The sequence below is a fragment of the Protopterus annectens genome, chromosome 1.part0 (assembly GCF_019279795.1).
Source record: "Protopterus annectens isolate FY-2018-M chromosome 1.part0, PAN1.0, whole genome shotgun sequence".
Classification (NCBI taxonomy): Eukaryota; Metazoa; Chordata; order Ceratodontiformes; family Protopteridae; genus Protopterus; species Protopterus annectens.
The window spans coordinates 723,242,478-723,257,081 of NC_056725.1; positions in this window are offsets into that span (position 1 = coordinate 723,242,478).

A 14,604-nucleotide genomic window follows, 5' to 3' on the forward strand; every position below is an offset into this window, starting at 1 on the left:
GTGGGACACCACTTGTGACCGGCTTGGAGTCTGACATAGCGCCAGCAACTCTAACCCTGTGGGTTCTGTCCTTAAGCCAGTTTGCAACCCATCTTGTGACATATGGGTTTACATTTAAGCTGGTAAGTTTCTCTACAATACCGAGTGGGGTATTGTGTGAAAGCTTGCAAGGTCAAGGTAGGCTGTATGGACTGCCTTTCCCTCATCAATGGCCTTGGTGACTGTTTCAAAGAAGTCAACCAAGTTCAAAAGGCATGATCTTCCCTTGACGAAGCCAAACTGGGTCGGGTCCAATGTCTGCAAGTTCCCTATATCTTTGTTTATGAGCTCCATTATGATCCTCTCCATAGCTTTGCAGACTAGACTTGTTAAGCTTATGGGGTGGTAATTACCCGGGTCCGTAGAGGCACCGCCTTTGTGGAGTGGGACCACAGTTGCCGTACGCCACTCCTTGGGCACGTATCCTGTGGTAAGGCTGAGATTAAACAGCTGCCTTATGTGTGGGTTTAATTCCTCATTTAGCTCGTGTAGCACACAGCCGGGGACACCATCCAGTCCCATTGATGCTGTGTTTTTAGCTTTAGCGAGAGCAGCTTTCACCTGCGCATTTGAGATGTCTGGGAGGCTACACTCTGCTGGGATAGTTATCTCTCCTTTAGGGGGGGAGAGAGGGGTGAAGTTTGCACTGAACCTGTCTGCCAGTATGTTGGCAATGTCTGTGGGTTCAGTGATTTTTGTATGATTTTGGACTAATTCTGAGCATATCTGGGAGTTTCCACCCAGGTTCCTAACATAGCTGAAAAAGGCCTTATGATTGTCCTTTGAATCCATGGCAATTTTTCTCTCAAAATTGGCCTTAGTTGATTTTATGAGTGCTCGTATTTTTTTACTAATAATGATCAGGGGTGACTTCCCTTTTATGGATTTTGTTCTATCATGTAATAGCTTTCTCCTCTTATTGTAAAGTTTGTTAATGGCTGGGGTCCACCAGACTGGACGTTTGCCCTTTGTGGAAAGAGTCTTGGTTTTATTTGGGATTGCCTGATCCATGCAGTCCTGGAGGTGTTCATAGAAGGCATTTGTAAGACAAAGTTTCTTAGTTTCTTATCCCTTGTGATACCTATGGAGGTGGGTTTGTCTTTTGAACCTTGCCTAAAAAAGGCACTATGGGGGTGGCAAGAGCCTTTGCCAATATCCGAAAGCCCAGGGGTGACAGGTGCAAGCCATCCCTAGCGAAGCATCGTGGCTTGTCGAGCATGTCATCCCAGGCTGACAGGCATTGGATCCCCTTTGAATGACACCAATACTTAAGCCAATTGTTGAAATTGATCATCTTGTCTTCATATTGTGGCATCATTCTTGGTGATGGTAAGATGCTACTCAAGGTCAGGGTCATAGCGGCCTGGGCTACATGCTCTGAGAGCTCCTCTATATCTCTTTTCATGTAGTCCAGGGAGGTACATCTCAGGTCATTCACACCAGCATGGACAATGACTGAGTCATATTTGTACGTGCCTTGGAGTGACCTGAGTGCTTGTGTTATGTGGCGGATCCTAGCGCATGACAGGCAGCTCACCGTGACCTTCTCCTTGTTCAGCCTGGTGAGCGGGACATCAGTGTGCCTGACAATAGAGTCACCTATTACAAGTATATCAGGTGTGTTGTTTAGCCTTAAGGGCTGTGACTGTTTGGCACACTGGCTTTGTGAGCTATGTGTTGCACATGTTTTGTTTTGGGGTAGCGGTTACTTGAGTGTCTGCTTTGGAGGTCTCTGTTGCTTAGGCAGATTTTTATTTAGAGCCTCCGGATATGTTTTTGTGTGTTTATGTGTTTGGTTTGCTGTCGTGGTAGGTCTATGTGAGACTGTAACTGTAGTGAGTGTGGTTTCCTTCTCCTCCTGACTGGTTACGCCAGTAGTGAGTTGAGAGAGCTTAGCTGCCAGTTTGGCTATATGGTTACATCTCTCACATGTGTTGGAATTTGTTGGGAGGTGGAGAGGGTTGTCTGTGTATATGAGGCAGCTGTAACATTGCATCAAGATTCCCAGATTCGCCAGCTGGACCGGAGAGCAAATTGACAACTGACCTTTGGACATGCTAGAATAGTATTGGGAATTCCGTTATAATTGAAAAAAGGGCCAATGGGGAACAAGGTACTCAAGGGGAGTTTGTGAGGGTGTAGTGCTTTTAATTTTTTAGTGCTGACTTATATAATTGCTTTAATGAGCAAGTGCCAGGCTTTAGAGTAGGAATAGGGTGTTTATTATGAGAACTAGATCAGTTCTAAGGGAAAAGGTGAAGAGCAGACTTTGTGGAGCCGAGAATGGTTTAAACCCAATTAAGCGGCATTGCCCAATGCTGCACTATGTGCAAAATCGCGCAAAGCTGCGCTAAAGTGGGTTTTATACAGGGGGGACTTGAAAGAGCTATAAATTGGCCCAAAACAGCCAATAGACTACCGAATTCTTGTGCTGGGAACACTCCTCCAGGGATAGATAGGCTGCTCTAAGCTCCCCACTGCTACTGGTGAACAAAGAAGCCTCCCTTTATCCAAGAAAGAAAATGGGCAACACAGGAACTTTCCAAAAGTCCAGAATACAGCAAAGCCTGTATTTGGACTACTCTAGGTCAGGAAAGACGGGAAACAAGGATAATTTTTTTTTTCTTTTTTGCAACAAATAGCAGGAAAATGCAATAAATATGTAACACAGGCTAGCACACTTGAGTGTGTAGCCTCAACAGGTAAATGCAACAAACAGGACAAACTTTAAATTACAAGCGCAAAAGCGTGATAAAGCTGGCTTTAAAGCAGGGGGTTAGAAAGAGATAGAAAATGGCCCAAAACGGCCAATAAGCTACAAGTTACTGGGCTGGAACCACTCCTCAAGGGACAGATACGCTGCTCAGAGCTCCCCACTCTCACTGGTGAACAAAGAAGCTTCCTCCTATCCAAATAAGGATATGGGCAACACAGGAATTATGACACAGCCCAGTGATCAGCAATACCTGAAGACTGGACTATTCTAGTTCAGTAAAGGCGGGAAACAAGGATATATTTTATTTTATTTTTTTAAGTAGCAGAAATAAGGTACAGAAACACAGTAACTGATTTAATTCAGCTAGCACACTTGAGTGTGTAGCCTACCAGTTGCCTGTATCACTCTGCAGGACACCATGAGCAGCTATGAGGAGTTGCATACAATAACAAACTTTTTAAATCACAGAGTCGCTAAGAAAAAAAAACTTGCGTTTTAGGCAGAATTAGTTAAGACAGCAAGAAAAGCAGAAAACTGATAATTAATCACTCCAAAGTCACTCTTTTGTCTCTCTGCTGCCGTAGACTCTGCAGAACAGCTGGAAGGCACTTGCTGAGTGGAATACAAGCGTAAAAACTGTGCAAATGAGGTTTTTATAGCAGGGAAGTGAAAGAGATAGAAATTATCCCAAAATGGCCAATAAACTACTAACTTCTGGGCTGAAACCACTCCTCCAGGGACAGATAGGCTGCACAAAGCTCCCCTCTCTCACAGGTGAACAGAGAAACTTCCTTCTATCCAAGTAAGGTATGGCAACACAGAAACTTGTAACACAACCCTGGATTCAGCAATAACATGAAAACTGGACTATACTAGTTCAGAAAGGCGAGAAGGAAGTATATATATATATATATATATATATATATATATATATATATATATATATATATATATATCTATATATATATATATATATATATATATATATATATATATTTTTTTTTTTTTTTCACTTGGGAGGTTGTCTGCTGCTAATTTGGTGGGCTCAAGTTTAGTTAATGAGTTTTTTTATGTTGGAGGTAGGTACAGGAGAAAAAGAGAAGGCAGTGGGGAGATTACTAGTTGAAGGTGTGGGTTGGAGGGGAGGGGGTTGTGTTGTTTAGCTAGTGATAGTATGGTTTGTGTGAAGTGTGTGTTGAATGAGGTAGAAATATTTTCTGAGGAGTGAGTGATGTTAGGAGGAGGGGTACTGACTTTACCTGGGTGGAGGATGGTCTTACACTTCAGCTTTTTCTGCAAAGCTTTCAATACTCCCTAACTGGCTAATATCTGCACTGTAATAACTGGAGAAAGTAATTGAATTTAGCTGGTCATCTGGGAGCTGCAAAGCCCCTAGAGGCCATGGGGTTATAGATAAATTTTAGAGCTTTCTTTTTACCTTTTCGAACTAGTTATAGACTGAATAAAAATCATGAATAAGGAAAGAAATTCAGTCTTGCTTTTTTCTAGCAAGTTCAAACTAAACTAATCCCAAAGTTTAGTGTTCAAAAGTGACTAAATAGTAGTCCTAATAAATGGAGAAGACAAATCTTGTGAGAATATATAAGTCATATATATAAACCAGACCACAACTCTGAAGGAATATCCACAAAGTGTAAAAAAGAAAAATTATAAACAACCAAACACACTGATGATGTCAGCAGAAGGATAATTCCTTCAAATAACTTGCAGTACTCACAACTCATTGTACCCAATGAAAGATAAAATTGGAACTCCAAAAAAGTTAAAAAAAAAAAGTCACGACAGGAAGGAAGTCTTTCATTATGAGGGTACTGAGAGTTGTTTGAAGGAATTATCCTTTTGCTGACATCAGTGGTGCTTTTGGTACTACATAAATCATACCTGGGAATTGTGACTAACCACTTACCCCTCCCCAGGGAAAGGTAGTGACCTTGTGTGTAACATTCTGGTGTTTTACTGGGCTGAAATTGAATGAACATATGGCTGCAGGCATATATTTCTAGTTGTTTGCTGTCATACATAGCTTGCTGCTGTACCACTTTATCCAAAAAGACAGGCACATTTTGTGCTCCCTTTGATATTGGGCTGAGACAATATGGCCACAGTAATATAATTCAACTCTTAAATACAGAGTATGCCTCCTTGCCCATAAAATTTAGTCATCTGTTTACACTTCTGATATTTGATAAAGAAGTAAGTGGAAAAATAATGATCGCAGTAATGTATTGTAACTTGTTACTTCTGGGTAATAGACTTTACAAGCTACAGTGAAGTCTTATTGCCAGAAAAGATAAATAAATAATGATGATGATAACACCACTTTTTCCAGGTCCAAACAAGCTATACTGACCTTCTGCATATACCTCTGAGTATGGATGATTTTAGTCTAGGTGGCCCCAGGGCAGAGGTTGTTGAAATTACCCTTCATTAAGTCTGTGTCAAATTCCCCTTATGCAGCCAAGGATTGTGGGACCTGCTGGCCCCCAGAAGCTCTGAGGTTCTAGATGTATGATACATGTAATGCCTTGTTTTTGAAAGATAATTACTTATTAATCATTTTTATAGATGCACAGAAGAGTTATGACTGTATCTGCAGTTGAAATTATTTTTCACACTCATCTATAAATACTAACAATTGACCTGACAAGTGAAGTATATTAGAATACACACACACATGTAAATGCACACTCACAGTCTCATGCTGCATAGTTATCTACAGGCAAATCGGGGAATGGTGATTCACCTTTGACTTGTCTTAAAGGTGCTGAGGGAAACCTGGATGAAACACAGAAACAGTGTGGACATCTGGACTCTAGATTGAAGGAGCCATGGTCAGGGTCTCTAGCAGTGTACCTTGATCTAAGAGACAGCAATGCTACTTGATCCATCATTGCACCAATTTTTAATTGCTATCACATGCATCCTAAAAGTAAAACTTTCTGGATTGTGTTTTGGAAACGCCAAAGACTTTTTTAAGAGTTATTGTAATTTATCAGGAGAGGTTGATGCCTCACCAGTAGCTGCATTTTAAAAGAGCACCCTGACCACATAATGTTTAGACTGACATCTTTCAATTTACATTAGGGATTATTGGCTTGAAAATGTTTTGAATGTAATAAACAAATAATCTCACAATTTAGCATTTGTTTAAATATAGAGCTATATGTTTACATAAAAATATTGCAGATTGATCTGTCTTGGGCATATAATCTGACCACTGCATCAGAACTTTGAAAAAAAATTACTTGTATAGTTGACAACACAGAGGAGTAAGGATTTAATAAGCTGCTTCTTCTGGTATAGTGTTTGGTTCTTTCAGCATTCATTGGCTATTGTGAGTCTGAGCAAGCTGCTTTGCTAGACAGTGCTCTGGGATAATTGGAAAATTGGACTAGACTCTTCAATTGTCTCCTAGATATCATCATTAGTAACTTCCTATTAATGTATGAACCTACTGTGCACAGTGTACCTAAGATACCTATTTATTCTGCACAGTACTGATGTTCACCTGTGATATAAAGTGAAAAAAATATGACAATTGTGTTACTTTCAGCTACACGGCAGCATGCCATACACACACAGTCATTTTCTTCCAAAGACAGCCTTTGTGTTAATCAATTATAGACACTTTATTTAATGTGCACAGATGCCTGTGTTTAGAAACATAGCCACATTAAAGTATTCCAACTTTCTTCACATAAATGCACACTAATTCTGCAAAGCTAGCTCAATGACTCCTTAACTTGATCCCAATAGCATAGCCAGACATTTTCAACCACAGATGTAATTATATGTAATTATACTTACTTTGTTGACTGTGCACACCTCTACTGTCTGTGATAAAAATTACCAAAGCAGAAATTCTAAATTTTGCTATACACAAACACTATCCACAATAAACTGCACCACTTTGCTTCATACACATGCACACTTTTCCTGCAAATCCATAATAATGGCTGTTTAAGAAATAGTATGGCTAATTACTACAACATGCAGACAGCCCACACAACCTGCAATTAAAAACACTTTGTTAATATGTGCATCTCAGATATTTGGTTTAGATAAATACAAAATGGCCACAGTAATGTATATTAATTTTGCTTCATACAATAGCCACATCAAAGTATTTCAGCTTGCTTCACACATACACATTAGTCTTGCAAAGCCAGAATAATGACTTGTAACCAGCATTTTGGCCACTTCGTGGACAAATCAAATGTTTGATTATGATACAAAGTGGCCACAGTAAAGGATCTCACATTTATTTCAAACAATAACCACAGAAAAATATTCTAATCACACTCACACAAATCCATTAAATGTGCAAAGCGAAAACACTGACTGTTTAGCTTGGACAAATGGCAGCAGGTTCAATCAATATAATCTACAGGCAGACCCTGTACCCAGCAATTTTAGTCATTTTCTAGACTGGTGACACCTAATATTTCCAATTGCAATAAATGTATTGGATACAGCAATACATGTCAACTCTGGTTCATACAAATAGTAGCCACAGTAAAGCAACCCAGCTTGTGTCTTGCACAAATCACAAATATGCACTAAGCCTGCAATGACAGAATAATTACTGTTTATGTTTGCAAATGACAACAGGTCAGTCACTGTCATCCCCAGGCAGCCTGTGTGCACAGTTGTTGGCTGATGGCTGTGTACATCTCAGAAGTCTGTAATAAACATATGCAGTAATGTATTAAATTGTTGTTTAATGCAAACAGAAGACACAATGAAGTATTCCAGCTTGTTTGACAAAAATACACATTACTCCTTCCAAATCAGAATAATTACTGTTTAATTTAAGCAAATGTCAGCACTGTCATTCACTTTCATCCACAAAGAGCCTTCATCCCTACTGGTTATAGCTGCATTTTTAACTATGTGCATTGCAGATATCTGTCTTTGACAAATTGGCCACAGGAATGTATTTTAACTGTTTCATGCAAACAGTAGCCACTGCAAACTATTTGAACTTAGAACATTTAAATACACTTACATACTGCAAAACCTGATGAATGAGAGTTCATTTTCAGCAAGTGACAGTAGGGACTCATTTCTTTTTCACAAGCAGCCTTTGGACTCAACATTTATAACTACTTTCTTGCTGTATATACCTTAGAAATCAGACTGTAATAACCTAAGAACAATAAATGGCTTTAGTAGTTTATTTCCACATACCCCTACACAAATGTTTACAAATTGCAGCCACTTTGCTGACTGTGTACATCTCAGATATATGACTGTGGTAAATGAATGAATAAATAAATAGCTACAATAATGCATTATTTCATGTAGTCAGCCTGCTGCAACCATCCACAGTTGAGCATATAAAATGCAACACTTTATATGATGTTGAAGACCTCCAACATATGATTATGATGAAAAGAATGAATGAATAAATATGTAACAGCAAGAGTAATCAGTTTCTGTTTGCTGCTGTCAGAACCATGCAGGACAACCAATTGCAACACTCTCCACACACACACACACACACACACACACACACACACACACACACACACACACACACACACACACACACAATGCAGCAGCTTTCAGGATCAAGTGTACCTCATATATCTGACTGTGAACAAATTAAGTAATATCATCTTATAGACTGGCTGATAGTGGCATACACAGAGCTGTATGAAAGAAAGATGGAAAGAAAGAAAAACTTTATTTAAAAAAGAAGAGCTACTCCCATGATCACACCTTAGTGTCTACCCCATTCACTTTTTCTGGCTGTTGATAGCACAGTAGAAAGATAAACTACATCCACGGGCCATTATTTATGTATTTATTCAGCCTATTCTCCATCAGCATTACTATTGCTCTCAAATGCAAGAAGATAAGTAATAATGTGGAATCACCCTATTCTCAACTTGGAGTATGTCTAAATCTGGACTGATTTTGAAAACAGCCCAGATGAGTGAGATGACATTTTTACCAGATTTCAGTGTTCTGTGCATGCATAGTAGCTTGTATAGAGCTGCAGTCCCTGAAATGAGGCAATTGACTATGTTTAATTTAAATAAATAAATACATAAATACATACATAGAATAAAGTATGAGATTAGTTTTATTTCAGTGCCATGAGCCTCCACTGCATAATAGTTAAGTCCTTGTGAAATTTAATAAGCTTGTTGTAAAATTAATACCAGCTAATTTTGTGTAGTGGCTCCTATAAAAGCTTCTAACAAAAAAAAAATGCTTTCTACTTCTTCTGGCAACTTTCCCTACCTGTAAATAGTACAATTGCTCTGCACTTGAAAATGGTCTTCTCTAGTACCTAACCTAAATTGGTTGTTATTTTCAGACTTATTCAAATGACATTGTATTGAAAAGCTAGCACAAATGAGCTATGCTTGTGAATACATACCATTACCCTATCTTTTTATTACAGCTCTGTTAACCCAGTTACATTCCAGAACTTTAATGTAAGTCAGTCATAGATTCATAGGTGGTCACTAGGCCCAAATGCCATTTTAAGCCTTGGCAAGCTAACCCCAAATTTACCAAATTATTGCTGATGTGTCAATAGTTCAAGTAATTGTTTGTCTATGGTATAAGCTTGTACTTATTGGGTATTCTCAGACTGTCCATGTCCATTAATGATATAGGTGTTAAACCAGGGGTAAGTTCATGATTTCCCAGTCACTGGACCAAGTTACATTTGAAAGGGGTTTGGGATGAACTTTGCTTCACATGGATGGGAAGCCTATTACAGAGAAGGGTTCATTTTTAAGACAGATACTGTCCCCTCCAACATGCCCTATTTATCAAAGGAATGCTAAACATATATATTTTAACTCCAAAATCCCTCCCACTTATTCTGTCTACTTTGCCAGTCAGTATGGTCACTGAATGATTTCTAAGACTCCTTAATGAGTCAAAACATTCTGAGAACAATAATGGCATTGCATACATATGGGCACTCCACTATTCCCACAGTAGATTTTCTTACTCCTTAATAAAATGTAGTTTTGTTAAATGAGACTTCAGCACCACTGTTAATATTTCACTCCTATACCTAGTGATTATAATGGCATTGCAAACAATGAGCCATGACTTGAAACTCAAATTCAAAAAAACAGATATAACAACCAGTTTCTTACTATAATCCAATGTTTTGAATATGGGGGTGCTATGTATTAATAAAATTCCAAGGAGGGTTGGACCCTGGGCTACAGCCTAATCCGGTAAAACTCATGAATGCTACAGAAGCAACAAGCGCTAAAAGGTGCTCATTGCCTGATGTACCACATGGTGTGTAAATGGGAAATAAAGATGTATTAATACACTTTGCTTTTTCCTGAACACTAGCGGATGCCTTTTAATATGTTGCAGTAATGCATGTACTAACTAGCTGACAAATTTTGTCTTCTATTATTTGTAGCTTATTAGAGTGGAAGTTTATAAGGAATAGCAACTATTTAGTTTTAGGAGTACATTTTTGGATATTGGTTGTCGTGTGTTTGGAGACACAAGGCATGTTATTTTTCTGCAAAGCTTTAATTGAAATAAAACTTTGCTTGCTATATGGTTGGTATGATCTGAGAAAGACAGTGTGGGTTACAGAAGGATACCCAGGTTAGCAAACGGCAGTCATAAATTTCACTTAGTATTTTTACTTTAGAAAATACATGTTAATTCAACTCCCCTTTTACTACCCGCTTTTAAAATCAGTCATGCTAACATTTAAGTCTGACTTCCTGAATGAACCACAGTAGTAACATAAATACAGCAAATAAAAATAAAAGTGAAACAAAAGTATTAAGTGTATCATAAAAATGCTTCACCTGTGCTGTTATATTTCACAGAGAAAGTAGCCAGCTTCAATCATCTGTACTCTTAAAGTCTTGTCAGCACTGTCATAGGTCAACTTTTTAATAGTAGACTCAAGTGGAAAGAAACCATATACAACCCATAAGAAGATTTTGCCAAGTACTCACTTTCTTCTCTATAATGTTCCAGAACAGCATCACAATAAAAAATAATAGGAACAAAATGTAAGTAAAACAGATCGCATCCACTATCATCTTCAGCAATAAGACACTGCCCTGATTCAAGATGCTTATATTGAAAAACTCCTTACACCTCTGTCAACATTTGATCGAAATGATGAAAACAGTAGGTCTGAACAGATGAATTACTGGAAATGGATCATGAAATCTATTTTGCAATTCTACATTTGAGAGCAATCAAAGAAGATGAGCCCCAAACCCCTAATCCAAAAGCTGTCACAAGAATCCAGATATATATTAAAAAAAAGAGAGATATCCATCTGTGTAGCTGTAAAAATCAAACAAAAGGTGAAGAATCCCTGATATTATGACCCCTCATCCATTGTAATTCTTTATGTGGCAAACACTCTTCAATTATTAGCAGCTTTAAAGAAGAACACAAAGGACTAGATGTGGTTATTAGCTAGGTCTATATATGTATTTTAATCAATCTTTTCATTTACATCAACTAATTTAAGTAACGAACTATATAACTACACTAAATAAGAATTTTTTTATTTTTTTTTTCAAAAAGCTGCATCAGAAACAAAGGAATGGAAATGTCCTAACTTTTGCCTTTTGTCTTCTTCATAATTTACCCGAATAGCAGTCGGAATAGCAATAAAGATATAAAATAACATATGCATAAAACATCTTTTGTAAGAAGGCTGCGTTATTAATAAAGGCAGATGAATAAATATAAAATAGTGCAATGTGTAATAAATAGAAATTTAGAAAACATTAACAAAGAAACAAATTATTGCATTATAAATATCTGTCTATGAGCTTCAGTAACAATCCCATGAATGTCTAATTCATCACCCATTTACGTCAAAAGCATCTTATGTTTGAGCCACTAGTAATACTGCATACTGTGTAGATCTGTAAATATACTCTCAGTTGTTTTGAGACAAGAGTAGTTTCAGACATCTGTCTTGCTCAGTGCATTTATATTATAATGAAATGTGATGCTTACACTATCTTTCTGAAACTGTTGCAAAACAATAGAATATATTATTTCTTGGATACCTGAGCATGTGGACAATATTGTTATAATGAAGCTTCTTTTGAAAACAGGTTTCTGATTAGATGCATACTCTAAATTTGAGTGGAACTTATGAAGAGCTTTTTGTTCAATGACACTTAAAGAATTACAGAGGAGGAAGCTAAATAAAACATGAAACCAATCAAGAGCCTCACCAAAGAAGGGATTCCTGTTCAACTCAGTTAATTATCTCACGCATACACTCACAAGCAAATGTATGCACATACACATACACATGCGCGTGCACACACACACACACACACACACACACACACACACACACACACACACACACACACACACGCACACACATGCACACACGCACACACTCACGCATGCACACACACACACACACACACACACACACACACACACACACACACACACACACACACACACACACACACACACACACACACACACACACACACACACACACACACACACACACACACACACGCACACACACACACGCACATTCTGAGGTCTTGTATAGATCACTAGGCATGTTATTAAAACAAACATGTTTGCATTCATTTGCATTTTAAACTGCTGTCTAGAATGCTGTCATCCAATTGTAATACCTCTACAGAGGTACACAGACAAAACACAAGCCGAGATATAAATACATGCACACTCAAACTCTTGTGCTCCATGCCGCGCATTCTTTTGCACTTCTGCACAGGTAGAGGATGGGCAAAGAAAAATAATCTCTCGACAAACAGAGGACCACTCTGTTATTTAGTCAGCCAAATTACATTTTCCTAGACTTTACTGATGACGTGAGAGTAATGTTAAAATCAATCAATAGACATTTTGAGATCAGCAGACATCTTTCCCTGTGTTGTGGGAGGCCAACAGTATTTAGTGTGTTGAGCAGCAGAGGTCTGGGTTACAGAACATACATTTCTCTCAACATACAAAGTTGCCAAAATTCCATTTCATATTTGTACAAACTAGGCTTGCTGAGTTGGAAAAACATGGACTTTAACTAATTTTTATTGATCCTTGGTTGTTAAAACACACATTATTTCATTTCTGGGCATTCCAAAGACATGCATCACATTTCTTAAAATACTAGCTGATAGTGAATGAATCTACTGCAGGAAGATTCAGACGTAAATGCAGCTCCTTATTATCTGCTGGACACTGTGGGCTTAGTAAAGATATTTTGTTACAATACTGACTACTTACATTCCTTAGAATAGTGACTAGAAGCAATACAGACTGCATGCTCTCTCAGGAGTAAGATGCATAGCTTTAGGATCTGGGGCTCAGTGCTTATGCAGAGTTTTACATTTCCTTACTGTATCTCTGTGAGACTTTTTCAGGTAATCTAGTTTCCTTATACCTCTAAAAACACGATTGAATAAACTGGCCACATGAATTATTGAATTTTATATTTTTCCTTATTGTTGTGATGGGCTTTGTGGCTGAAAAAGGTCTGTCCAGTCCATTTATATGATAGAAAGCATAACAGAAAAAGAAAACAAAATGAGATATAATCTGCAGAATACAAAATTTCACAAAAGCATAAAAAATATATGGTCTGAGAATATCACCTTTAACTGAAGCATACAAGCCTATCTAAAGTTTCACTTCAATGATAGTGAACAGGAGATGCTGGATTCTATGCATTCAAAGGAATATAAAATTTATTCTAATGTGCTGCTTCTTCTAAAATCTTAGATTGCAGCCAAAAAGAATCAATTACACCAAAATTCACTACTGCTCCAGCTCTTGGCTTCTTGGCTATTTAGTAGATGTAATATGATTACAAATAAGTATATATATATTTACATAATGAGAAGGTACTTTTCAGATTATGGAAATCAGTAGGAGAGTCGATTAGCTGAAGCATTTTCTGCCTTAAACTCTGCTTCTAGGCTGCTGGATTTTATGCAATCAGGAAATTGTACACTGTTTCTAATATTTTGTTGGACATCAGATGTGAAGGTATATCTTTTGAGCATTTCAGGTTTTTAAGTTTATGTTATCTAGGCACTATTTTTCTTAATTTTGTAATTCAGATTCTCACCAGTGTTAGCATGGAGGTGCTTTGGAGAAATGACAGTGGAGTTTTTAACCAGATTGTTTAATGAAATCTTGAAAAGTCAGAGGATGCCTGAGGAGTGGAGAAAAAGTGTTTTGGTACCTATTATTAAGAATAAGAGTGATATGCAGAGCTGTAGTAACTACAGAGGGATAAAAATGATCAGTCACAGCTTGAAGTTATGGGAAAGAGTAGTGGAAGCTAGGTTAAGAAGGGGGTGATTATTAGCAATCAGCAGTATGGTTTCATGCCGGGAAAGAGGGTGCTGGAGAAATAAAGAGAAGGTCAGAAGGAGTTTCATTGTATCTTTGTGGACTTGGAGAAAGAATATGATAGGGTGCCTAGAGAGGAGTTGTGGTATTGTATGAGGAAGTCAGGAGTGGCAGAGAAGTATGTAAGAGTGATACAGGATATGTACGAGGGTAGTGTGACAGTGGGGAAGTCTGCAGTGGGAGTGACAGATGCATTTAAGGTGGAGGTGGGATTACATCAAGGATCAGCTCTGAGCCCTTTCTTATTTGCAATGGTGATGGATAGGTTAACAGATGAGTTCAGACAGGAGGCCCCATAGACTATGATGTTTGCAGATGACATTGTGATCTGTAATGAGAGTAGGGACTAGGTTGAGGAGACCCTGGAGAGGTGGAGATATGCTCTAGAGAGGAGAGGACTGAAGGTCAGCAGGACTAAGACAGAATATGTGTGTGTGTGAATG